Raw genomic sequence first — 25034 nt, forward strand, 5'->3', positions numbered from 1 at the left:
CATTTTTTCAAAGACTAAAGGGACCAAAAGTTGTTTCTGATAAATGTTGTCCAAAATATTTATGTCTTAAAGATTTAGACTTTATTATTAAAAAACAAGCTGTTTTCGACCATATCTAAATTGCCTGATAGCCAACATCAGCTCTCTGGCCCTTGCTCTACATAAAGCAGGGAATACCTGGTGAAGGGTATTAGTACTTGACTACCATAAACGATGCCGCTTTTAAAGTTATGTAAAATCTATTGCGCGCTCTATGCTTTGATGACTACAGCTTTGACTTTAACCTCTATAACGTAGTTGTGTCAATTCCCACCACCCCTTGACACTGAATGAAACAACAATGCCCATTCCTTCTCCTTGCCTCCTATCACTCCAAACAGAAATGCTCACAGGGGATATATTATTACAAAGACGTTTGACAGGATCTCCAAATGTTTCCTGGGTTATCCAACCCTTCTTATGTCAACAACCCAACACCCTGCTCTTTTCTGACCTGTGAACTGCTCTGGCTGGAACATATCAGGATTTTGGAAAGACAATCCACTGCCAGAGAGATCTCAGCAGCAATTCTTAAAGCCATTCTGTCCAATAAATGGCATAGGGCTGAATTCTGATAGCATACCCAGTCCTGATTTCTTTTCTGCTGAAGAAAGAAAAATTGGGGAAATCGTATTTTCTGAGATGAAATAGTGGAAAGGAAATAGATTATACATAATCACTTTAAATGTTGGTATCAGCAGGGCTGGAAAAAATCCCCTGGCTAAATCCCATGGTGAAAATCCCCTAATTTGGAGGGGATTAAATCAACTGAATAATTTTGGATGGGCAGATAATGGAAGTAACCATTCTGAAAGTTAAACTTCTCCAGGGAAGCAAACTCAATTTTTAAGTCTCTGGCAATAATTGCAAGTAGAATTTGGTATTTTTTAAGCTATGCAATGGGGACTGTTTCTTATGATACAATTTACATTTCTATAATCTTTGCATGCCAGGAGTGTTAACGTTTTATTCAAATCCAAATTCGGAGTTTAACTATTACTGGCTAGAGATCATTAGATAGTAATCTCCCCATTTGCCTTATCAAAAAAGGACCCAGGCATGATTGGATCTGGTTGATATAAAAATCCCTATAAAAGATTTTTTTTTTCCATTTCAACCCAGTGGCAAAGCTTTGAGAATGGCATTAATGTGTTTAGCAGAGGAGAGTGGACTATGGGGTCAGTTTCAAGCTATGAGAAGCACAAGCCTTTCTCATTTCTTTGGCTTACAACTTTCTGCCTGGTTTGGCATTAATTGGAGAGATATAAAGTTGGCAGAAGATACAGGCAGGAAGGAGAAACAAAAGACATCTCATTGAGCACATTACTAAAGCTTGTCCCTTAGCAACTGCTAGCGAGGCTCTCAAACATGCAGAAAAAGCTGTGACGAGACACTGGGAGCTCCTCCGGGGCAGAGATTTGGGCTTCATTTTACCCCTGAGTTTACAGTGTCTAGTGCACTGCTGGACAGAGCAGGGGCTCAGCACATGTGATGTATCATCAGTTGTGGAACCCTGGGGAGCCCCCCTCTCTGAGAAGAAATATGCCTCTCCCCCTTTCCTTGCTGAAATGGTGGTCAAGAGAAGCAAAATGGACCCAGATGGAGCTCCCCTTTTCAAAGACAAATCTTCCCAGACGGACTCATCCTTTACCATTATGGCCAAAATGTGAAGTCTTATTGTTTTTACCTGTCCTCGTGTCTTGGTTGTGAATTAGGGTATTTCCAGCAGAGGAATAGCCTGTGTTAATGTAGGGCATGAGACTGGATGGTATGTTTTTGAAACTGTTCTCTCTTTCTCTGTGTTTTGCTTCTCGTTTTGGCTGTGGAGAGTGAGTACAGAGGTCAGAGTGAATCATATTCCTTTGTGGCATATTATCATAACTGGTCTGTTTAGGTTTCTCTTGTTTTATTTATACATCTATCACTTTTTCCCGTAGACTGGCTTCTGGCTTATGACATACTAAGGCTCCCACTGATAACAGATAAACCCCGTAACAAAAAGCCACACCATTTTTCTTTCTAGAAGTCATTTGTATAGAGATATCTGAGGGGATAGCAGAGACCAACATTCTGGAGACAAAATGAAGAGAAGTGAACTGATCCTGTATAGCCACTTTATCTCCTCAGGCATTTGTTGATTTTGGCCAAAAAGCAGAATGAGAAAAATCAGAATTTTTTAGCCATCTCACAGGGCTAGAAACCTGCGTGACCTCACTACACTTCCAGTTTTTTCCCTAAAAACACCTGCCAAATTCTGAAGCTACACCGACTGTGAGCTTTAAAAAGCTAAGTAGAAAATCTGTGAAAAGCAGAATGGGCTTTGGGGTAGTCTCACAGTGATGAGAAGACAAAGGCTAGAGTTGCAGAGTTGTTACCAAGATGGGTGTACCTAGTGGCCACGTCAGGACAGACTTGGACGACTATACCCTAGAGCAGGGATGAACCAGAGGTAGACTGAGACTTGACAAAAATTGCAGCTAAGCATTTTCTTAGCTGAGTCTCTGACTAAGTCATCACTCCCCACTCTGTAAGCCTCATAAAGGAAATGGAGGATCAACTCTCGTGAAAGAAAACATAATTTGAAGCCTCTAAAAAGTTTAAAAATCCACAATGTCCAGTGGACAACAAAATAAAACTAAAGTTAAGGAGGAAAGAAACTAATAATCAAGAGATAAAACAGTTAGTAAAAGCAGACTGAGAAATGAACCAGAGAGGAAAAGTTTGCAGACAAGGTCTTGAAAATAAATAAGATTCACAGAAAAATAAAACAGAAAAATGGATAGAACTTCTGAATGGAAAAAGTGAATCATTGCAACAGAGAACTTGTATCTATATTTAAAAAGAATCAATACAACAGTGAGCACTGGGTGTTATATGTAAGTGATGAATCACTAAATTCTACTAAAACCAAGAGAACACTATATGTTAACTAACTAGAATTTAAAAACCTGAAACAATAAATAAATAAATAAACAAAAATAAAAAGAGTCAAACTGACATCCTAAACCTGCAAAATATGATTGAGGTTCTGCTTCTGGTTTAGAAGGAGTGTACTCCTAAAAAAAAAAAAAAAAAAAAAAAAAAAAACCTATGCTCCTTCAAATAACAGCTATAACCCCTAGAAAAAAAAATACAAAATGGGGAAAAATTACCTTAAGACTCTGGAGATTGAAAAACACAGGCTGGGGCGCCTGGGTGGCTCAGTAGGTTAAGCGGCCGACTTCGGCTCAGGTCATAATCTCGCGGTCCGTGAGCTCGAGCCCTGCATCGGGCTCTGTGCTGACAGCTCAGAGCCTGGAGCCTGCTTCAGATTCTGTGTCTCCCTCTCTCTGACCCTCCCCTGTTCATGCTCTGTCTCTCCTTCTCTCAAAAATAAATAAAACGTTAAAAAAAATAAAAAAAAATAAAAAAGAAAAAGAAAAACACAGGCTAATTATGGAAGGGAGCTGAAATTTAGAAAAGTGATCGGCACAGAATGAGCGTCTTGTTTTTGTCACTACCCTGAAGGGAGCCACAGATGTGGTGGCAACAATGTCAGGTCACTAACGCTTTGGTAGGAAAATCCACCAGCTTATTGTCTGTCAGAAGCAGAGAAAGAAGCCTGGGACAAGGATAGCCATCAAAGAAGAAAAAGAGGGCATGTTAGAAAGGAGAAAGCCAGAGAGAATCCCATTGTAATTCTGTGTGTTAATTTAGCCCAAGTCTTTGACTGATTAATGCCTCATACACGCTGGGGAGAGCTGGAAGGAGCCCGTAGCTAAAACTTAAAGAACTAGATTCAGAAGGAAGCCACCACCCACCACAGGCCTAACAGTATGCAGCTTGATTATTAATTAGTATGATCCTCTATGTTTCACCTCTTAAAGTCAGAATGGGCTCAGAATCATGCCTCAAGTGGGGCTTTTGGGATTATCACAGGATCTCATCATTAGCAGGAGCCCATTGGGACTGTTTTATGGCTTTAGCTGCCACTATTTGGGGAAAGAGGGCTTAGGAATAGTTTTAGTCATTAATTCATTCCTCATTTCTCAACCCCCTACTGTGTTTCACCACCATCTGGCTTTCTGTATTTATGAACAAGCCGATCTCTTACCCCAGCGGTACATAAATGTGAAGCAGATATCTGGGCTCCTCGATACAAATATTTGAATTTCAGTTCCCAGACTGTGGGAGGGAGCTATCCCACTGAATCCTGGGACACGCATCATGATTTGGGTCCTGCCAGATCTCCAGTAGTAAGCACAGTGTCTGAACCAGGTAAGTGCTTGCTTTAATAAATGCTTGTGGAGTGGACCTAAAATTTATTTGCGATTTTTGGAGAAAAATTCAGTGATGTCACCCCAATTCTCCAAGGACATATTTTTTCCCGCTACCTGTCACCTGTAAAGGGTAAAACCTCTAAATCCTGTCTAGGAGTCCCTCAGGCTGTCTATCTATCTAGATAGACAGTGGCTATGTGGCTACCAGGACCTTCATATACTTCACACATATAAAGTAGGAACACCAATTGTTTTTGATCCTTGTGTAGATTCTTTTTTTTTTTTTTTAACGTTTATTTATTTTTGAGACAGAGAGAGACAGAGCATGAACGGGGGAGGGTCAGAGAGAGAGGGAGACACAGAATCTGAAACAGGCTCCGGGCTCTGAGCTGTCAGCACAGAGCCCGACGCGGGGCTTGAACTCACGGACCGTGAGATCGTGACCTGAGCCGAAGTCGGCCGCCTAACCGACTGAGCCACCCAGGTGCCCCAATCCTTGTGTAGATTCTTGCTGGAATCAGCACTGACTGTGTTCCTGGGCTCAGGCCACACTTACTTTCCAACAAATGGACAATAATATGTACTGACCAAGAAGTTCTGCCTACGGGGAAGATTTTCCTGCCTTTCCATCTTTCAAGGCACCTTGAGCGGGACCAGGATACTGCCGCTGAACTTTCCAGTGTTTCCAGCTGCCAACATTTCAGGCACAACCATCTGTAATTACATCTGAATTTAAAATTCTCCCCCTCAGGTAGCTGGTCTCATAAACATCACTTCTACCCCATAATGGAATGCTTCTTAGCTGGCTCATCATTACAGACAGGGAGAGAAGATAGCATTCATGCTGGGGTGGTTTGGATCATATGGTCGCTTAGCGCCGCATGTCCAACATTCACCAGAGCCAAGCAAAGAGCCGAGAGCTACATCTAAAAGGAGAGCAGTTGCCTGTCAAAGGCTTTTTGCTCCAGAGTCTTACTGGCCTTGCTGACTTTATATGACATTCAAGTTGCTACAGATACCAAAAGCTCTTGGAATCTGCTGGGTCACTAGCACTGGTTTCTAGACTCACTGGAGTGACCTTTCTTTCCTTAGGACCTACTTGAACCTTGCAGCTTTTTAAACATCACATGGTTGGTGTGCCTGGGTGGCTCAGTCGGTTGAGCATCTGGCTTTGGCTCAGGTCATGATCTCATAATGCGTGAGTTCCAGCTCTGGTTCAGATCTTCTGTCTCCTTCTCTCTCTGCCCCTGCTCCGCCTGCACTTGTTCTCTCCTGCTCACTCTCTCACTCGCTCTCTCAAAAATAAAGAAAACACTAAGAAAACACTAAGTGAATAAAAATCCCCTGGCAAGTGAAGGCTAGATTATTCATTAAGCAGAAAAAAACATGTGCTCAGGGGAGAAAGAGGGACAGACAGACAAAGAGAGGGATACTGATGGATTCACCTTTAATGAACTTATTGCGATTTTTGAAATATGAAAATCTAGAAACTTAATTTTAGCAAACTAATTCTGTCTTTCATAAAGTGGAATTTTATTTTCGATTACTTAGTAGGCTAGCAAAATATTTTCACTTACTAGATCATCAAAAGATCTTAATCAGGTTATTGCTAAATGGGCAAAGCTGCCACTCCAACAAGAAAAATTCTGCCTGTAGAATCCAAATGAGCCCACCAAGCATGATGTGCTCTCTTCAACGTAACAGGACCTAAGGTTCATCAACTTGTTTGGTAGGTACCTGACCACTAACCAGATCCCTATGTATTTCACTGAGGTGTAAACTCCCTATATTTTCACGGATATAGCTCTTTCCCACTGACACAAATATCTTTCCAATTTTTCAGGCTGCAAGCAGTCTAGTTAAGGGTTCAAAACTCCTCTATGATCTACTCCAATGTGCTGAGCAAGTATTTTCTGTGCATAAGATCATGTGAGAAAAAGTTTAGGAGGCACTGAGGTAAGTAACGTATGTTAACAGTCATGTGTGGTCAAAAGAGTTCTTAACATTTCCCTGGAGGCTATATTGAATTTTGCTCTAGCATGCTGTTCCTAGGGAACACTATCTTTTTCTTTAAAAAAAAAATTTAAGTTTATTTATTTATTTGCGAGAGTGAGAGAGAGACACAGAGAGAGGGAGCAGGGGAAGGGAAGAGAGAGAAGGAGAGAGAGAATCCCAGGGAGGCTCCATGCCGCCAGTACAGAGCTCAATCTCACAAACCATGAGATCATGACCTGAGCTGAAACCAAGAGTCAGATGCTTCACCAACTAAACCACCCGGGCACCCCCAAAACTACCTATTTCTGAAAACATATCCTGATTCTTGTTAGAAGTTTCTAGAAAATGCTTTATAATAGCTTACCTAATTGCTAGGAAAAGTCTAAGCTTTGTGCCTATTTGTCCACCACTGGCGTCACCACTCCCCTGGGCATAGTCATCAGGTCTGAAGCACACGAAAGATTCATCAGGCTTTAGAAAGCTTGCCCCCGTAACTTAAAGCTTTGAATGATGAAGAATGACACTTAAGTAGAAAGGAAATCTTAATATGCTTCCTAAAACATCTAATCATGCAGCCTGTGTTTTGGACCCAAAGTGTCTTGCCATTTGACCCTGGGAGGCAAGAGGGCGGGGAGAGTGATTTTATCTAGAACAGTACCTAGAGCCACAACATTTATGGAATGCTTGATCCAGTTATGAGCAGACTTTTGGCCTTTTTGTCCTGGGATGCACTCCCTGGGTCTCTAAGGAGGTGGCTCAGTTTTCAGTTACCTCACCAGCACTGACACAGAAAAAAATTTTATTATTATTTCTATTTTCTATTTTCTCATGCAAAGAATTACAGTGTATGTGTGGGTGTGTGGGGGGTGGGGATGGGGTGGGGGTAAGAGCACAGTGAGAGTCACAGCTAAAGGAAAACAGCCACGTAAGTGACTGCATATGTTCCTGTTCAAGATGTGACCTCCTGAGGTTGGGAGAACATAGTCACAAGGGCCTTCCCACCCCTCTGTGTGAGTCCTACAATACAGGTAGGGCCTGGTGACCTCATGAAGGTCATAGAAAGTAGATACTGAAGTCCCATTTCTTCCTCCTGGCTTCCCTCACTGGAGGGGGCTGGGAAGGTGTTAGGATAAACACTTTCTCTTAAAGTGGTACCTTTTTAAACCCCAGACACTGTCACTTGGTTACAAGGTGGTGGTTCTTTTATGTATTGGTCCTCCTCAACAGCAGGACCTGGTCAGCCCTGGTTACTTTTTCTTACAGAGAACAAGCCCCAGAATCCTTTTGGCATTCAGATGAGAGCTAATAATCTTTAGAACTATTAGGCTGCACCTACCTCAGTTTTCCCTGCTAGGTTATGGGAGCCCCTGACTTCTATAGAGTGGAATAAACCTCTGTGAGGCCATGAGTACAGCTACCTAAACCCCTTCTGTCAAAAGTCAGTGAGACACATCTCCCCGGGCTAAGTGCTCAGGTGAAGCGTATGCTTTATTGCTTTTTGTCTAAAATAGAAAATTCCAGAAGGCCTTTCATCCTAAAATCCCTCTGCGTAGACATTAGGGTTACTCATTTCAATGTAATTTAGTAAAATTTCAATGTTTTTAGCTTCAGATATAGAAAGCAGAAGTCCTGCACTAGGGTAGCCAAGTGAGGCACTGACCTCAGTAACAAAATTTAAGGGGAAGCTACAATCAAGATATATAATATTTAATGCAATATTCAAAAATTCAAAAGTAATACAGTGTTTTCACAATGAAGAAAATATCAAAATTTTAAATAAAGATAAGATCAGCAATAGTGTCATTCTGAGCTCTACTGAAACCTGAGGCAAATAAAAAATTCGGCAATGTTTCGTTCATCACAGACACGTGATGAACCTTCACACTATACAAGAGATAAAGTAATGATCAGAGACAGACTCAACTATGACACGGATGTTGGAACTATCACACACGATACTGAAACCAGTTATGATTAATAATATTAAATGCTATAATGAAAAAGGTAAACAATATACAAAGTCAGATAGGTTATTTCAACAGAGAAATGTAAACCATAAGAAAGAATAAATGGAAACGTAGGAAATAAAAAACACAGTAAAGAGATAAAGAATGCCTCTAATAGGCTCATCAGTACAAATAACACAGACGATGGAGAAAAAAAAATATCAGTGAACTTGAAGAAGAGTCAGTAGAATTTATACAAATTGAAAGCAAAAAGGAAAGAGATTAGAAAAAAAAAGAATTAGAAAACACATCAAAGAGATGTGGAACACTATCAAATGGCCTGACATGTGCAAAATTAGAATCCCTAGGAAAGTAGAGAATGGACTCAAATAAATACTTGAAGAAACAATGGCTGGAAAATTTCCAAAATTAATGACAGACACCAAACCCAGATCCAAGAAACTCAGAGAACACCAAGAAGGATTAAAACAAAAACAACCCAAAAAACCTAGGTAAACATATCACAGCAAACTGCTGAGAACCAAAGACAAAAAGAAAATCTTGAAGGCAGTCAGAAAAAAAAAAAGACACATTATCAATAAGACAACAAGTATAAAAATTAGAGTCAATATCTTATCAGTAGCCATCTAAGCAAGAAGACAAGGAAGAGAGATCTTAAATGGGCTGAAAGAAAAACACTGTCAACCTAGAATGCTATATGAAGTGGAAATATCCTTTTACATGGAGGAAAAATAAAGATTCTCTCAGACAAAACAAAAACTGGGGAACTGAGGGAATTCACTGCCTTCTACAAAAAAATGTTCCATCAAGTTCTTCAGGGAGAATAAAGATGACAGAGGTCAGAAATTCACTTTTATACAAAAAAATGAAGAGAAAATGAAATATTTGACCTTGCTTAATTTTAAACTGTTCTACAAGACAACTGACAATTTAGAGCAAAATAGGAACAATGTATTATGTACTTATATCTTATCTAGAAGTAAAAGATATAACAACAATAGCACAAATGATGAATGGGAGGCATTGCTGGTATGATAGAAGGTCCTTAAACCACACATAAATTACTATAAGATGATTTGACTGTACATTCAGATTACTTTAAAAATGTATATTGTAGAGGTGCCTGGGTGGTTCAGTTGGGTAAGCATCTGACTTGATTTTGGCTCAGGTTATGATCTCACGGTTTGTGAATTCAAGCCCTTTGTCAGGGTCTGCACTGACAGTGCAGAGTGTGCTTGGGATTCTCTCCCTGTTTCTCTCTTGGCTCCTCCTCTACTCATGAACATGCTCTCTCTCTCTCTCTCTCTCTCTCTGTCAAAAATAAACATGAAAAAAGTATATATTGTAGGACGCCTGGGTGGCTCAGTAGGTTAAGTGTCAGACTTTGGCTCAGGTCATGATCTCATGGCTGGTGGGTTCAAGCCCTGTATCAGACTCTGTGCTGATAGCTCAGAGCCTGGAGCCAGCTTCAGATTGTGTCTCTGTCTCTCTCAGCCCTTCCACCATTCATTCTCTGTCTCTCTATCTCTTTCAAAAATAAATAAACATGAAAAAAAAATTTTAATGTGTACTGTAAACCCAAGGAAAACCATTAAAATTCTACATAAATAAGTCAATAGAGCAGATAAGATGGAATAAAAAAAACGCACAGTTAAATACAGAGAAGAAGAAGTTAAATGCAGAAGAAAAAGAAATAAAGAACAAATTATTTTAATCCAACAACATCAGTGATCACAATAAATGTGAGTCCTCTAAAAACATTAGCTAAAGGACAGAGAATGTCAGATGCGGGGGTGGGTGGAAAAGCATACCCAAACTTATGACCTCAATAAGAAACCCACTTTAAATATAAAGATACAGATACATTAAAAGTAAACAATGGAGAAAGACATATGATAAACATTAAACAACAAAAAACCTGGATTATATTAGCTATTTCAATTTCAGATGAAGTAGACTTTGCAACAAGGAATGAAATCAGAGATAAAGAGGAGGTCTACATGATGATAAAGGGGTCAACTCTTCAAGATGACACAACAATCCTAAATGTGTACGTGCTTAACCTCAGAGTTTTCAAAACAAATAAGGTAAAAACTGATAGACCTGAGGGAAGAAATATGCAAATCCACAATTGTAGTTGGAGACTTCAACACTCCTCCCTTGGTAACTGAGAGAACAAGTATGCAGAAATCATAAGAGTATCTGATCTAAACAACTATCAGCCAACTTGTCCTATATGACATTTATAGGACATTTATAGGACATTCCATCTAGTAATGAAAAATGCACATTCTTCTCAAATACAGAATATTCTCCAAGATCGCCAATCTTGGAGATTGGCCACAAGTTTTGTGGCCTATCAGATTTTTATATACTTATACAAGAAGAGAAAACATCCAAAGAATATCTGTGGCCCATGCCAGAATTCAGCTAAAAAATAATAACAAAAAAAATTGGGGGGGAAGCCCCAAATGTATGAAAAATTAAACATTACACTCCTGAATAATCCAGAGGTGAAAAAGGAATTCCTAAGGAAAATGTGAAAAATTTAAATTGAATGAAAATCAAAACAAAATGTGTCAAATTTGTGAGACACAGTTAATGCAGTGCTTATAGAGAAATATATAGTATTATATGCTTATGTATTATGAAACAGCATCTACAAGGACTAACCTAACCTTTCATCTTAAGGACCAAGAGAAAGACAAATAGATTATATCTGAAGAGGTAGAGAAAAGAAAAATACTAATAAATATTAGTGTAGAAATCAATGAGATTGAAAACAGAAAAATAATAGAGAAAATATATTAATTAAAAGCGGGGTTTTTAAAAAGATCTATAAAGTTGATAAGCTTTCATCTTCAGATGAAATGATATGATATGAGATATGAATATGATATCATCTTCAGATGATATCATATTCATATCAAGAAAAAGACGAGATGACATAAATTACCAGTGTTAGAAATAAAAGCTGAATATCCACTGCAGACCCTACAGATATTGAACACCTGCCAAGGAATTCTTACGAATAACATTATGGCCATCAAGTCAACAGTTTGGAGGAAATGGACAAGTCCTTTAAAGAAAGAAATGAGCAAAGTTGACTTAAAGACAATTCAAAAACATAAAGTAACTAAGTGTGTCATTAAATCGTTTGCCACAAATGAAACTCACATGGCTTTATGGTCAAGTCTAACAACACTAAAAAAAAAAATGATAATCCAGCACAATATATAGTGATAAATTTGGATTGAGTCCCAGGAATATAAGTGTGGTTGAATATTCAAAAATCAGTCTGTGTCATCCATCATATTAATAGAATAAGGGAACAACAAAAACATTTTCCCCTTGTCAAAATTCAACACTCCATCATGATAAAAAGTCCCCGCAATCTAAGAACTTTCTCAGTCTCATGGAGACATACCCCAAAAACTTAAAAAAGACTTGTGATGGGGATTAAGGAGGGCACTTGTGATGAGCCCTGGATGATGTATGCAAGTGCTGAATCGCTATACTGTACACCTGAAACTAATATAATACTGTATGTTAACTAACTAGAATTAAAACAACAACAACAACAACAAAAAGCCTTGCTTTCCTTCTAAGATAGGGAACACAGCAATATTATTTGTTCTCATCACTTCGATTTAATACTATCCCGAGGGGCCCTCTTAGTGCAATGAGAAAAAAATTGCATAGATGTAAGAAACGAAGAAGTAAAATCATCATTTTCCTCAGACTGCATGATCCCAGGGGAAGAAAATCCAAAGGGACCCTCAAAAAGCTACCAGAATTAAGAAATGAGTTTATCAAGTTCACAGGAAACAAGATTAAAACACAAATGTCAGTTGTATTTTTAGATACTAGCAGTGAACAATTAGAAGATAAAATATAAAAAATGCCATTTTACATAGCGTTAAAAACGGAAACCCCATGAGATAAATGTAATAAAAAACAAGTATAAGACTTGTGCACTGAAAATGACAAAACATTGTTGAGAGAAATTAAATAATTAAACAACTGGAAATTCACTGTTAAGATGTGAATTCTTTCCAAATTGATCTATAGGTTAAATGCAGTCTCAGTCAAAATTACATAGGCTTTTTTTTTCCTTTCCAACTGAGAAGTTAATTCTAAAATTTAGAAAGAAATACAAAGGATCTAGAATATACTAATCAATCTTGAAAAATTATAATGAAGTTTACTTCATGATCACTATATAGCTAAAGTTATTAAATAGTGTAGGTTCAGTGTAAGGATATGGGACCATGTAAGGAGTCCAAAATAGACCCTCATAACCAATGGTCAAATGATACTGACAAAGGTACCAAGATGATTCAGGAAAAGATGCTCTTTTCAATGACAATGCCAGCTAACTGGTTATCTATTCAGAAAAAAAAAAAAAATGGACCTTGGCCTTTACCTCACACCCTTTATCAAAATTACTTTACTTCTTTAAAACATTTTAAAATTTATTTCCAAGAGACAGAGTGTGAGCAGGGAGGGGCAGAGAAAGAGGGAGGGAGACACAGACTTGGAAGCAGGCTCCAGGCTCTGAACTGTCAGCACAGAGCCCGACACGGGCCTCGAACCCATGAACCAGGAGATCATGACCTGAGCCGAAGTCGGACACCTAACCAAGTGAGCCACCTAGGCGCTCCATAAATTACTTTAAAATGAATTATAATTTGGGGCACCTGGGTGGCTCAGTAGGTTGAGCGACTGACTTTGGCTCGGGTCATGATCTCACAGTTTGTGGGTTAGAGCTCCATATCAGGCTGTGTGCTGGCAGCTCGGAGCCCAGAGCCTGCTTAGGATTCTGTGTCTCACTCTCTCTCTGCCCCTCCCCCACTCATGCTCTGTCTCTCTCTGTCTCAGAAATAAATAAACATTAAAAAAAATTTTTTTTGAAAAAAAATAAAAAAATAAAACGAATTATAGTTTTAGCTTTTATGTTTAAAAGCAAATACAGGAAAAAAAATGTGTGTGAATGTGAGGAAGGAAAAGATTTCTTAGGACACGGAGAGCATGAACCACAACAGAAAAGAATTGCTAAGAGTAGACTTTTTCAAAATTAAACACTCTGCTTTTACAAGGCAAGCCACTGACAAGGAAAAATATATACAGTAAATATAACTGATAGTGGAGTTATTTCCAGAAAATATAAAGAACTGTTATAAATCAACATTAAGAAGACAATCAGCATGATAAAAAAAAAAAAGCAATATATGTGAAAGGACAGTTCTCAAGATATATGGATGGCCAAGAAGCACAAGAGAAATTGCTCAATAGCATTAGTCATCATGGAAGTGCAAATTAAAACCACTACCCCCATCTAGAAAAGCTAAAATTGAAAAGGCTGACAATACCAAGTGTCGGACGATGTGAATCAGTAAGAGCCTTCATAGATGAATGGTGGGAACATAACGTGCTACAACTACTTTGGAAAACAGTTTGGCAACTTCTTAGAAGTTAAATATTTTCCATACAACTCATTACTTCCCAGGCATTTCCATAAGAAAAATCAAAACGAAAGACAGACACAAATGTTCAGATCGGCTTAACTCATAATAGACCCCAAACTGGAAATAATCCAAGGACCCATCAACTGACAAACAGATAAACGTTTTGCGGCCTAAGCATTCGATGGCATATTCTTCAGCTATAAAAAGGAACAAATATTGCATATAAATACGTCTTAAAAATATGGTGAACAAATGAAGCCATAGTATACACACTGTATAGTTCCCATTTACATAAGATTCTAGGATAGGCAAAACCAATCTACAAAGACAGGAAATAAATCAGTGGTTGCCTGGGGCCACAGCTGGAAGATACTGAGTGCAAAGGAATACATGGGATCTCTTAGGAGGTGAAAATGTTCTGTATCTTAACTGTGATGGTGATTACGTGATTCCATCTATATGTGTGTCAAAACTTAGTGAAATGTATAAATAAAAATGAGTATACTTCTTTGTATGTAAACTGAATCTCAACATATGTAAGCAAAAATAAAAAATAAATTCTAGGTTTTGGTGTCTGTCTTGGTTATTTTTTAAAGTTTATTTATTTTGACAGAATGACAGAGAGAGTGGTGGTGGCAGTGGGGGGGCAGAGAGAGGGAGAGAGAAAATCCCCAGCAGGCTCTGCACTGTCAGCACAGAGCCCGACGTGGGGCTCAAACTCACAAACGGTGAGATGATGACCTGAGCTGAGATCGAGTTGGATGCTTCACTGACGGAGCCACCCAGGCACCCCAGTTTTTGTTTTGTTTTGTTTTGTTTTGTTTAGTTTGCAGAGAGACAGCCGGGGCTTGTGCATCTGGGTGATGCATGGTAATGGAACAAGGTCTGCCAACACCTTGGGACTGCTTTCCTTCAAACACAGTGACATCCCAGCTCTAGGAGTCCACTATTCTGAATGTCTCTGTTTACAGCACCCTATGCCAGGTGCTAGGAGAGGGTGACGAGCTGGTAGCTAACCAGCTAGAGCTGCTGTACTCCCAGAGTCTAGCACAGTGCCTCTTGGATGGACGAGTAAGACATGGGTAAAAGAAGCATATTTCCAGAGGAAACCTCAGATCTTAGAATGGTACCAATGCAAAGACTGAGAGAGGGGGCTGGGGGAGGGAGCCACGCAGTGGCTTCAAAGAAAACCATCAGGCCAGGAAGTGCCTCAGTACTGGCTCTTAGAGAAAGCCCCGGCCAGGGAGTGCGCAGCCTAAGCCTTTCCAAATCCTAGCAGCGTCCTTCTTCATTGACTTCACTGGGCCAGGTCAACAGAGCCATCCTCACTGGAGCAGATTTCCCAGTGAGAGATTTTATGTCCATGCACCTGCAACCCTCAAATAAGGTGCATCTCCAGTCAGGGCCAGCCTGCAAAGTGCAGCTCTCATTTTACCGGAACCCCTTGTGGAGCATCTGGCCTCTCCCAGGCCACTCCCAGGCAGGCTTATTTTCTCTGCACCCAGTGCCTCTTGCTTCCCGCCATAGAAGCGTATGCACATCCCAAATCAATTAATCAGCATGGGCTTCTTCCCAATGACAGCCAACAAAGACATTCTAAACATGGCTTGACTTAGCGCACACAGCTCTTGCTACATCCACACTCCCCCTTGGCTCATATTGTGACCCATCTGTTGATGAGAAATTAACGACACACAGTGTGTCACATATGCCCATACGTTTATTGTAGGATTCAAGCTAGAAGTCATGCTTTTGGGAAAGCTGCAGAGAAGTGTGTGGAACAGGCTGTGTTGGCTCTCTTCCATTAAGTGAGATGGGCCTTGGCTCCCTGGGAAACATCTGATCGGAAATAGCAAAATGTCCTGCTAAGTAAACCAACATGATAAAGGAAAATTATGAGCACGATGAAGCCACAGACATTAGAGACGAGTGATAGAGGGGAGTTATGTGAGGGTGTGGGGTCACCAGTGATGCTTTGAGGAGGGTAGGGCAGGGAGGAGACTGTGCTTTGCCCCACAAGCCTGGGATGCTGGGAGTTAATAAGTGCTCAATTACCTTACTGATCATCAAACCCAAAGTTCAACATATATTTAAAATAAATTTTTGTTCAAGGTATATTCATTTTTCAGAAAAAGAGATAGAGCGTGAAGGGGGGAGGGGCAGAGAAAGAGGGAAACACAGAATCCGAAGCAGGCTCCAGGCTCTGAGCTGTCAGCACAGAGCCCAACGCGGGGCTGGAACTCACAGATTGTGAGATCATGACCTGGTCTGAAGTCGGACACTTAACTGACTGAGGCACCCAGGTGCCCCAAAATTCAACATATTTGGCAGACTTCTAACTGCTTTCCCAAAGGTAATAGCATTAGCAGAGGAATTTCTTGGGTTCCCCAAAAGACTCTTTTGAATACTAGGTAAGGGATAACTATGTTTTGGGGTATTTTCCCCCACTTTCGGAGATGGCAGTTTCTATCACCACCTCTTTCGGCCCAACTTGAAGAAGCAATACAATGTAATTAACAGTAATGATTTGGACTGAGGATCATGAGACTAGCTTTCTTCTTTTTATTTTTATTAAAAAAAAATTTAACATTTATTTATTGTTGAGAGGCAAAGAGAGACAGAGCACAAGCAGGGGAGGGGCAGGGAGAGAGGGAGACACAGAATCCGAAGCAGGCTCCAGGCTCTGAGCTGTTAGCACAGAGCCCGACGTGGGGCTTGAACCCACGAACCGCGAGATCATGACCTGAGCCAAAGTTGGATGCTTAACCGACTGAGCCATCCAGGCACCCCATGAGACTAGCTTTCTATTCCTGGTGCTGCCCATTAGAGGCCAAATGACCTTAGATAAGTCACTTATTTTCTCTGAACCTCGCAAGTGGTTAGACCACACTTGGAATTTCCCTAGCTCCTTCTGAATCTTTCCATGTTGTATCCAGAATGCTCCTTTAGCTTGTCTTCTAGTAACAACAATTTACTTGGCCTCCCAGTGGAAGACCAATGCTGTTGCTCCCACCTGGCATTTGATCAACTTCACTAGTGCAAGAAGACCTAACAATTGTAAATATTTAGGCACCCAACATGAAAGAACCCAAATATATAAAACAATAACAAACATAAAGGAACTCATCGAAATAATACAATAATAGTAGGGGACTTTAACTCTCCACTCACAGCAATGGACAGATCATCTAAACAAAAAATAAACAACGATCAACTTTACTGAACAAATGAATGAAAAATCACATACATAAATGAATTCCTGACTCCTTCCTGCACACTGGCTTTCTCTGTGGGCTGCTATCACTTCCAATCAAACAGGAGTGTAAAAATTAATTAAATTATGCTCCGTTACTCAGTCCTTATTCAGGACCTTCTATGTACCAGGCATCAAAGTAGGAAATGCTTGCACTGGTCAAAGACATACGAAAAGATCCCTGCCCATAAGAAACTCCACGTCCTTTGCTTTGTCTGCGACTCCACACCAACAGTTAGGACATCAGTCAGGGTCCAATCAGGAGACAGACACTATACAACTATTTAAATAAGGGAAGCTTAACATAAAGAATTATTACCTAATGACAAAACAGTAACTATAAAAGAGAGCTTTATAGGGTACCATAGGGCTGAGAGAGAGTACCCAAAGTCCCGTACCTGGTTGAAGAAGGTAGAGTTGAAGTCTGTCGGATGGAAGAGAAGTGTGTGGGATGGGCCAGGCCAGAGCTGGTCCACAGTTTCTGGGAGAGCAGGAAGCAACCTTCTGAGAGGTAGGTAAGCCACAGCCAGTGACCAGATGTTTCGAGGAGGCATGACGCACCTGGTGTCCATGTGGCGAGGGCAGACCTGAGGGGGAAGGGGCGTATGAGCAGAGGGAGCCATGGCTCGCGTGAGTGGGCATGTGGAGAGGCTGAAGGTCACAGTCTGGGCAGAGGACCTACCGCATGCAGTGTCTGTGTTGAAAGAACCATGGGGAAGTGTGAGGGCAGCACTGCAGGGTCACTAGGGGCCTGAGTACCCTGGGCCTCTGGCTGGGGCAGAGCGCCACCAGATGTCTTCACGTTCACAGGCGTGACTGATGGGGCCGCTGGCAGAACCCACAGGAGAAGCCTCTTCCTCCTGCTCTGTTCCTCCAGCGGCCTCCACCAAGAAAGCTTAACCTGTGATCACTGTAAAGAAGACGTTAAAGGGATTCCAACCATTATTTTCGGAGCAGCTATTGAAGAGGACATTCAGAGCTGAGAGGCAGAATTGCTATCAAAAGGGCCCTACGCTGGGGGGTGGGGGGTCAGACCTTCTGAGTGCACCTGAAACTTGGGTGTCTTGGCTGTGAGGCTCCAACACTGTGAGGTTCCAATAAGCAGCGTGAAAGGGCTCTGTAGAGCGTAAAGTGGTACACATTTCCGGCGGGTCCCTGCCATGTTAGCTGTGCTCAGTGTTACATTTGCTGCCCCAACAAGCTGGGTGATGTGCCACCTGGTGTTAAGGCCTCGGCGATGAGACCCTGAGACCCTGTCTTACGTATTTTGAATTGCTGGCAGCTAGCGCTCTAGGCACGAAGCAGGTGGTTAATTGGTCTTTGTTACCAGAACTATATGTTTCACTTATTTATTGAGAATCTCTTTTAAGGATTTTTTTTTAATGTTTATTCATTTATTCTTGAGAGAGAAAGGTAGAGAGCAAGCAGGGGAGGGGTAGAGAGAGAGACACAGAATCCCAAGAGACTCACTTCAGAGAGAGAGAGAGAGAGAGAGAGAGAGAGAGAGAGAGAGAGAATCCCAAGCAGGCTCCACACTGTCAGCAGGGAGCCTGACGCAGGGCTCAAACCCATGAACTGTGAGGAAACCAAGAGTCAGACGCTTAACTGACTGAGTCACCCAGGCGCCCCAGAGTCTGATTAACTGAGGTGTGGAAGCTGCAGGCCATGCTGTATCTGACCCATGAAGGGGTCGGCTCCTTGCAAGTGAATCTCTCTCATGTTTCCCCACCTTTCTTCCTACCACCAGAAAGCTGCCGGAGGCATTGCTGAGGAGAGCCTCTTAGCCTCCTGACCAGCCTCTTCCTGGGGACCTGGGGTGATGCCTTCATTGTAGATCCTGATACTCAAGCAAAACAGGAGTTCCAGTAGGACCTCGCTTGCTGACCGATTACGAAGTGGGTGAATAACGTATTCATTTATACGTTATTCATTTATGAATGAATGAGCAGAGTTGCCCAGCTAAGGTCTTGTACAGTATCCTATTTGAGTGTGATAATCACGAGGCTATCAAAATCAATTGTTCCTTAAATATATGTCTTTAAAAAACAGACAAAAATCTTTGTCCATTCCTTTCTCTTATTACTCCCTCCCTTCCTTTTTTTTTTTTTTTTTAAGTTTATTTATTTTGAGAGAGAGTGAGCAAGCAAGCACACAAGCAGGGGAGGGGCAGAGGAGGAGAGACATAATTCCAAGTAGGCTCTGTGATATCAGCTCAGAACCCGATGGGGGGCTTGAACTCATGAACTGTGAGATCACGACCTGAGGTGAGATCAAGAGTCAGCCACTTAACTGACTGAGCCACTCAGGTGCCCCTCCCCCCACCTTTTATTAAATCAATGAAGAAATATGGGTATATATGCAAAACAACTTATTGAATTTTTGCAGCAGAAATCTCACAGCACAATACACCGTGGTTCTGTCTGGGCATCGTGGATACAGCTCTCGGTCAGAAGAGCTCACTCTGTATGAAGGGTAAGTTCCTGGGCATCCGCAGCCTCCACCCTGCTCGTCCTGGCACTGCTGTTGATTCAGGTAGGGAGAGAGCTGGAAGCAAGCTGTGGCTGGAGGGGGCAAAACCTGTGGACATGCCAATTGGTCTAGGAGAGAAACCTCCTGCCATTTGGCTCTCCTCTCCCATAAAGGCAGTCCTGAAGGAGAAGTAGAAAAAGGCAAGCACGTTTAATTAGTCTCAAACATATCCTGGGACATTTCAGAGATCCCTGCAGGAAACTGAAGCATTGAATGCTTTTTAAAACTAAACATCACTGATGCAATTAGAATTTGGGTGTTGTGTGTGTGTGTGTGTGTGTGTGTGTGTGTGTGTGTGTTTTGCCCAGCCTAGGACACATTTTGTGGATGAAGTTCAACCAGTAAGCCCTTAGATAGATTTCGGCATGGTGCTGGTTAATTGTCTGAGGCAGAAACAACTTGGCATTGCAGAATCAGTTTGCTCTGCTTTTGATACACAGGAGGGTGGGTTCAATGCTGCAGGGTGAAACTAACATATGGAAGAAGTCTTTCATTCATTCATTCCCCTGCCTGAAGCAAATCCTGTGAGTTTCATATAATGTGAATGAGATCTACTTGCAGATAAGGGAACACATTTAGAAAAGGAGGCACAGAGGTGGCCCTGAAGTGGGTTGGTCTTCTGTACCACACAAAGGTAACCTGATCAGTCGGTTGATATCTCATCCACTCTTTTTCTCGGTTTCCTCTTTGGCTGTGCTACACTATCAACACTTAGTCTGGAAAGAGAGGGAGCACTGTTTTCAGTTGTTCTTTTCCTTCCACAAATTCAGCAAATGGTAAAAAGACAGAATCACGTCAGGCTACCAGAGGTACAATCCTCCTTGGCTTCCTAGGGAAGTGAAGGGAGAGGTTGAAGTTCAAGTTCTCAGAAGTGTAGAGGAAGGTGAGGGTGAGGTCCATTTCCTCCCTGTAGGGAACTGGTCTCACTGCTCTGTTGTGGCAGGTGGGTAGCCAATTGAAAGGGACTCAGCAATGTTTCCCCTGTTTTCAGAGAAGGGGGTAGTTTGTTTATTTAGAATGGAGGGTTAAGAGTGTCAAGCTGGTCTTCTGCCTTGAGAATCAGTCATTGATTTTAAAGACTTCTCTTAGTGTCTACTTGAGAATTGAAAGGTATAAACGATGCCTTTGATATTTTTGTCCATAGCCCTCTAACATGTTTACCACTGAAAAGATCTGTTAAGAAAAGCTACAAGGGACACAGAGAAAATTGTGACTGCATTCAATGGCACTTGAATAGAGAACTCCAAGTGCCCAAATCTTGTCCTGTCAATCACTCCTCAACTTTTGACGTTCCCTGCATACAGAAAAACTGATAGCAAATGGGAAGCAGAGTGAGACTTTATTATTACTCTTCTGAGCTTCATATAGCTGGATCAGAGCACATGGCTCACTCTTAAGACTTAAGAACGCCCCCCCCCTCCCCTATACACTCTGCTTCACCTCAAATTCTACAGTATCACTAGCTCCTGCCAACTATATGGCATGTAACTAAAACAACAGCATTTTACTAAGGTAGAGAAAGATGGCTAGGCCCCGAGGGATTCCTGGTTCCACTGATAATTCCAACCCATGAACTGAAAGCAAGGAGTGCAAGAGTACCAGGAGAGGATTACCATGCACAGACATGGTCTCTTTACATTACTCTGTTCGCTGGTAAACATGGCCAACAGTGTTTCCTTTTTTTAATTTTTAGAAAAAACTTGATTTCAGTACTGTTGACACACAATTTTATGTTAGTTTCAGGTGTACAACATGGTGTTCAACTTCTTTATACGTTACGTTACGCTCACCACAAGTGTAGTCACCATCTGTCACCACACAATGCCTTTACAATACCGCTGTGTTCCCTATGCTGTGCCTTTTATTACTGTGACTTATCCATTCCATATAGGAAGCCTGTATCTCCCACTCCCCTTCGCTCATTTTGCCCATCCCCCAGCCCTTCTCCCCTCTGGCAACCATTCATTTGTTCTCTGTATTTATAGGTCTGATTCTGCTTTTTTTTTTTTTTCCTGGATTCTGCATATGCGTGGAGTCATCTGGTATTTGTCTTTCTCAGCCTGACATATTTACTTAGACTGATACCTTCTAGGTCCATCCATGCTGGCACAAATGGCGCAATTTCATCCTTTTTAATGCTGAGCAATATTCCATTGTTCTACACCTTCTTTACCCATTCATCTATTGATGGACACTTGGGTTGTTTCTCTTTCTTGGCTGTTGTAAGTAATGCTGCAATAGACACAGGGGTGAAAATACGTTTTTGAATTAGTGTTTCTGTTTTCTTTGGATAAATATCCAGTAATGGAATTACTGAATACAGTATTTTTATTTTTAATTTTTCGAGGAACCTCCCTACTGTTTTCCACAGTGGATACATCAATTTGCATTCCTACCAACAGTGCACAAGTCCTTTTCTCCAAAGTGCACAAGTGCACAAGTCCTTTTTCTCCAAATCCTCACCAACACTTGTTAACTTGTCTTTTTTTATTTTAGCCATTCTGACAGGTGTAAGGTGATATTTTATGGTCGTTTTGACTTGCATTTCCCTGATAATAAGTGATGTTGAGCATCTTTTCATGTGTCTGTTGGCCATCTGGATGTCTTCTCTGGGAAAATGTCTATTCAGGTCTTCTGCTCATTTTTTAACCAGACTGTGATTTTGGTATTTAGTTATATAAGCTCTTTATATATATTTTGGATATTGACCCATTATCAGATATATCATTTGCAACTATCTTCTTCCATTTAGTAGCTTGCCTCTTTTCTTGATGGTTTTCTTCACCATACAAAAGCTTTTTATTTTTATGTGTCTCAACAGTTTATTTTTGCTTTTGTTTCCCTTGTTTCAGGAGACATATATATAAAAATACTGCTATGGCTGATGTCAGAGAAATTATTGCCTATTTTCTCTTCCAGGAGTTTTGTGGTTTCAGGTCTCACATTTAGGTCTTAAGCCATTTTGGTTTATTTTTGTGTATGGTGTAAGAATGTTTCATTCCTTTGCAGGGAGCTGTCCAGTTTTCCCAACACCATTTGTTGAAGAAACTGTTTTTCCCACTGTATATTCTTGCCTCCCTTGACACAGAGTAATTGACCATATAAGCATGGGTTTATTTCTGGGATCTATTCTGTTCCATTGATCTATGTGTCTATGTTTGTGTCAGTACCAGACTGCTTTGATTACTACAGCTTTGTAGTATATCTTCAAATCTCGAATTGTGATACCACCAATTTTGTTTTTCTTTCTCAAGACTGCTTTGGCTATTCTGGGTCTTTTGTGGTTCTACATAAATTTTAGGATTATTTTTTTCTAGTTCTGTGAAATATGCTGTTGGTATTTTGATAGGGATTACATCAAATCTATAGATCAATTTGGGTAGTAGTCTGGATACTGTACAATTATGAACCCTTCCAATCCACAAACATGGAATATCCTTCTGTTTGTGTCTTCTTCAAATTCTGTCATCAATGTTTTATAGTTTTCAGAGTAGGGTTCTTTCGCCTCCTTGGTTAAATTTAGTCCTAGGTATCTTATTATTTTTGGTACAATTATAAATGGAATTGTTTTCTTAATTTCTCTTTCTGCTACTTTTGTTATTAGTGTATAGAAACACTACCAATGTCTGGCTATTAACTTTATATTCTGCAACTTTACTGAATCAATTTATTTCTTCTAGGAGTTTTTTAGTGGAGCCTTTAGAGTTTAAGTTTTCTATGTATAGTATGATGACAACCAATATCTTATAATTGATCAAATGGAATGGCAAATCATTTTCCCTTAAGAGACACTGGAAAGCGAGAGAGAGAGAGAGAGAGAGAGAGAGAGAGAGAGAGAGAGAGAGAGAAAGAGACACAGTTAATAGGGACAATAGGAAAGTAAGTAGAGAACTAGAAATAGTTTTCCCCTATAAAACATTCACCCTCTCTGCACAATAAATGTTCTATTTAAAACTTGTACAGAGAAGCTTGTGAAATAATAAAATATATGATTCTTTAGTAAAATGTAGAATACATATTTAGTCTTAGCTGATGAAATAGGGAGTAATTATTTAATTATAGGGCAATTACTCTCTTCTCAAAGATAGGATTCCACAGAAAGAAAATTAGACTTTTTGAGGCCCACCTTTTCAAGTAGACACTTTTGTAACCTGGATGTCCCAGCACAGAATACACTAAATATAGCAATTAACTAAATAACAGCTAAATATAGCAATTAACTGACACACAGAAAACCTGAAAGACTCTACCAAAAAATTACTACATCTGACAAGTGAATTCAGTAAAAGTGCAGGATACAAAATCACTGTGAAGAAATCTATTCCATTTGTTTTTTTTTTTAATTTTTTTTAACATTTATTTATTTTTGAGAAGAGAGAGACAGAGCATGAGGCGGGGGGAGGAGAGAGAAAGAGGGAGACACAGAATCCGAAGCGGGCTCCAGGCTCTGAGCTGTCAGCACAGAGCCCGACATGGGGCTCGAACTCAGGGACCACAAGATCATGACCGGAGCCAAGGTTGGACGCTTAACAGACTGAGCCACCCAGGCGCCCCGAAATCTATTTCATTTCCATATACTAATAGTGAAGCAGCAGAAAGAGAAATTAAGAAAACAATACAATTTATAATTGCACTAAAAATAATAAGATACCTAGGAATAAACCTAACCGAGGCGAAAGACCTGTACTCTGAAAACTATAAAACATTTATGACAGAACTGAAGAAGACACGAAGAAATGGAAAGACATTCCATGCTCACATATCAGAAGAACAAATATTGTTAAAATGCATATAGTACACAAAGCAATCTATACATTTAATGAAATCCCTTAAAATACCAATAGCATTTTTCACAGAGCTAGAACAATCTTAAAGTTTATATGGAACCACAAAAGACCCCAAATAGCCAAAGCAATCTTGAAAAAGAAAAGCAAAGCTGGAGGCATCACAATTTCAGACTTCAAGTTATATTACAAAGCTATAGTAATCAAAATACTATGGTACTGACACATAAATAGACAAAAGATCAAAGCAAGAGAATAGAAAAACCAGAAATAAATCCACACTTACATGGTCAGTTAATCTTTGACAAAGCAGGAAAGAATATCCAATGGGGGGGAAAAACATCTCCTCAACAAATGGTGTAGGGATAACTGGACAGCAGATTGCAAAAGAATGAAACTGGACCACTTTCCTACGCTATACACAACAATAAACTCAAAATGGACTAAAGATCTAAATATGAGATCTGAAACCATAAAACTCCTACAAGAGAGCATAGGCAGTAAGGTCTCTGGCATCAGTCATAGCAACATTTTTCTAGATAGGTCTCCCAAGACAAGGGGAAAAAAAGTAAATATAACCACTGGGACTACATTAAAATAAACTTGTGCAAATGAATGGAACAACTAATAAAACTAAAAGGCAACTTATGGAATGGGAGAAGATATTTGCAAATGACATATCTGATAAAGGGTTAGTATCCAAAATATATAAAGAATACAACTCAACACCCCCCACAACA

The 25034-nt window shown here is 40.3% G+C and overlaps 1 protein-coding gene across 3 annotated transcripts in view; it reads right to left on the minus strand.

Moving 5' to 3' along the window:
• Window positions 1-25034, minus strand: part of LOC131516952 (uncharacterized) — a 60724-nt gene that overhangs the window by 27494 nt on the left and 8196 nt on the right. Inside the window, exons 1-3 of one of the 3 annotated variants that reach the window (XM_058738541.1) lie at window positions 21596-23829; window positions 19379-19629; window positions 17380-17568 (exon numbers count right to left, since the gene is read on the minus strand). The gene's annotated coding sequence lies outside the window, so the exon portion shown is untranslated. The other 2 variants (XM_058738533.1, XM_058738550.1) reach the window with 2 other exon arrangements.

Source organism: Neofelis nebulosa, chromosome 1 (assembly GCF_028018385.1).
Source record: "Neofelis nebulosa isolate mNeoNeb1 chromosome 1, mNeoNeb1.pri, whole genome shotgun sequence".
NCBI lineage: Eukaryota > Metazoa > Chordata > Mammalia > Carnivora > Felidae > Neofelis > Neofelis nebulosa.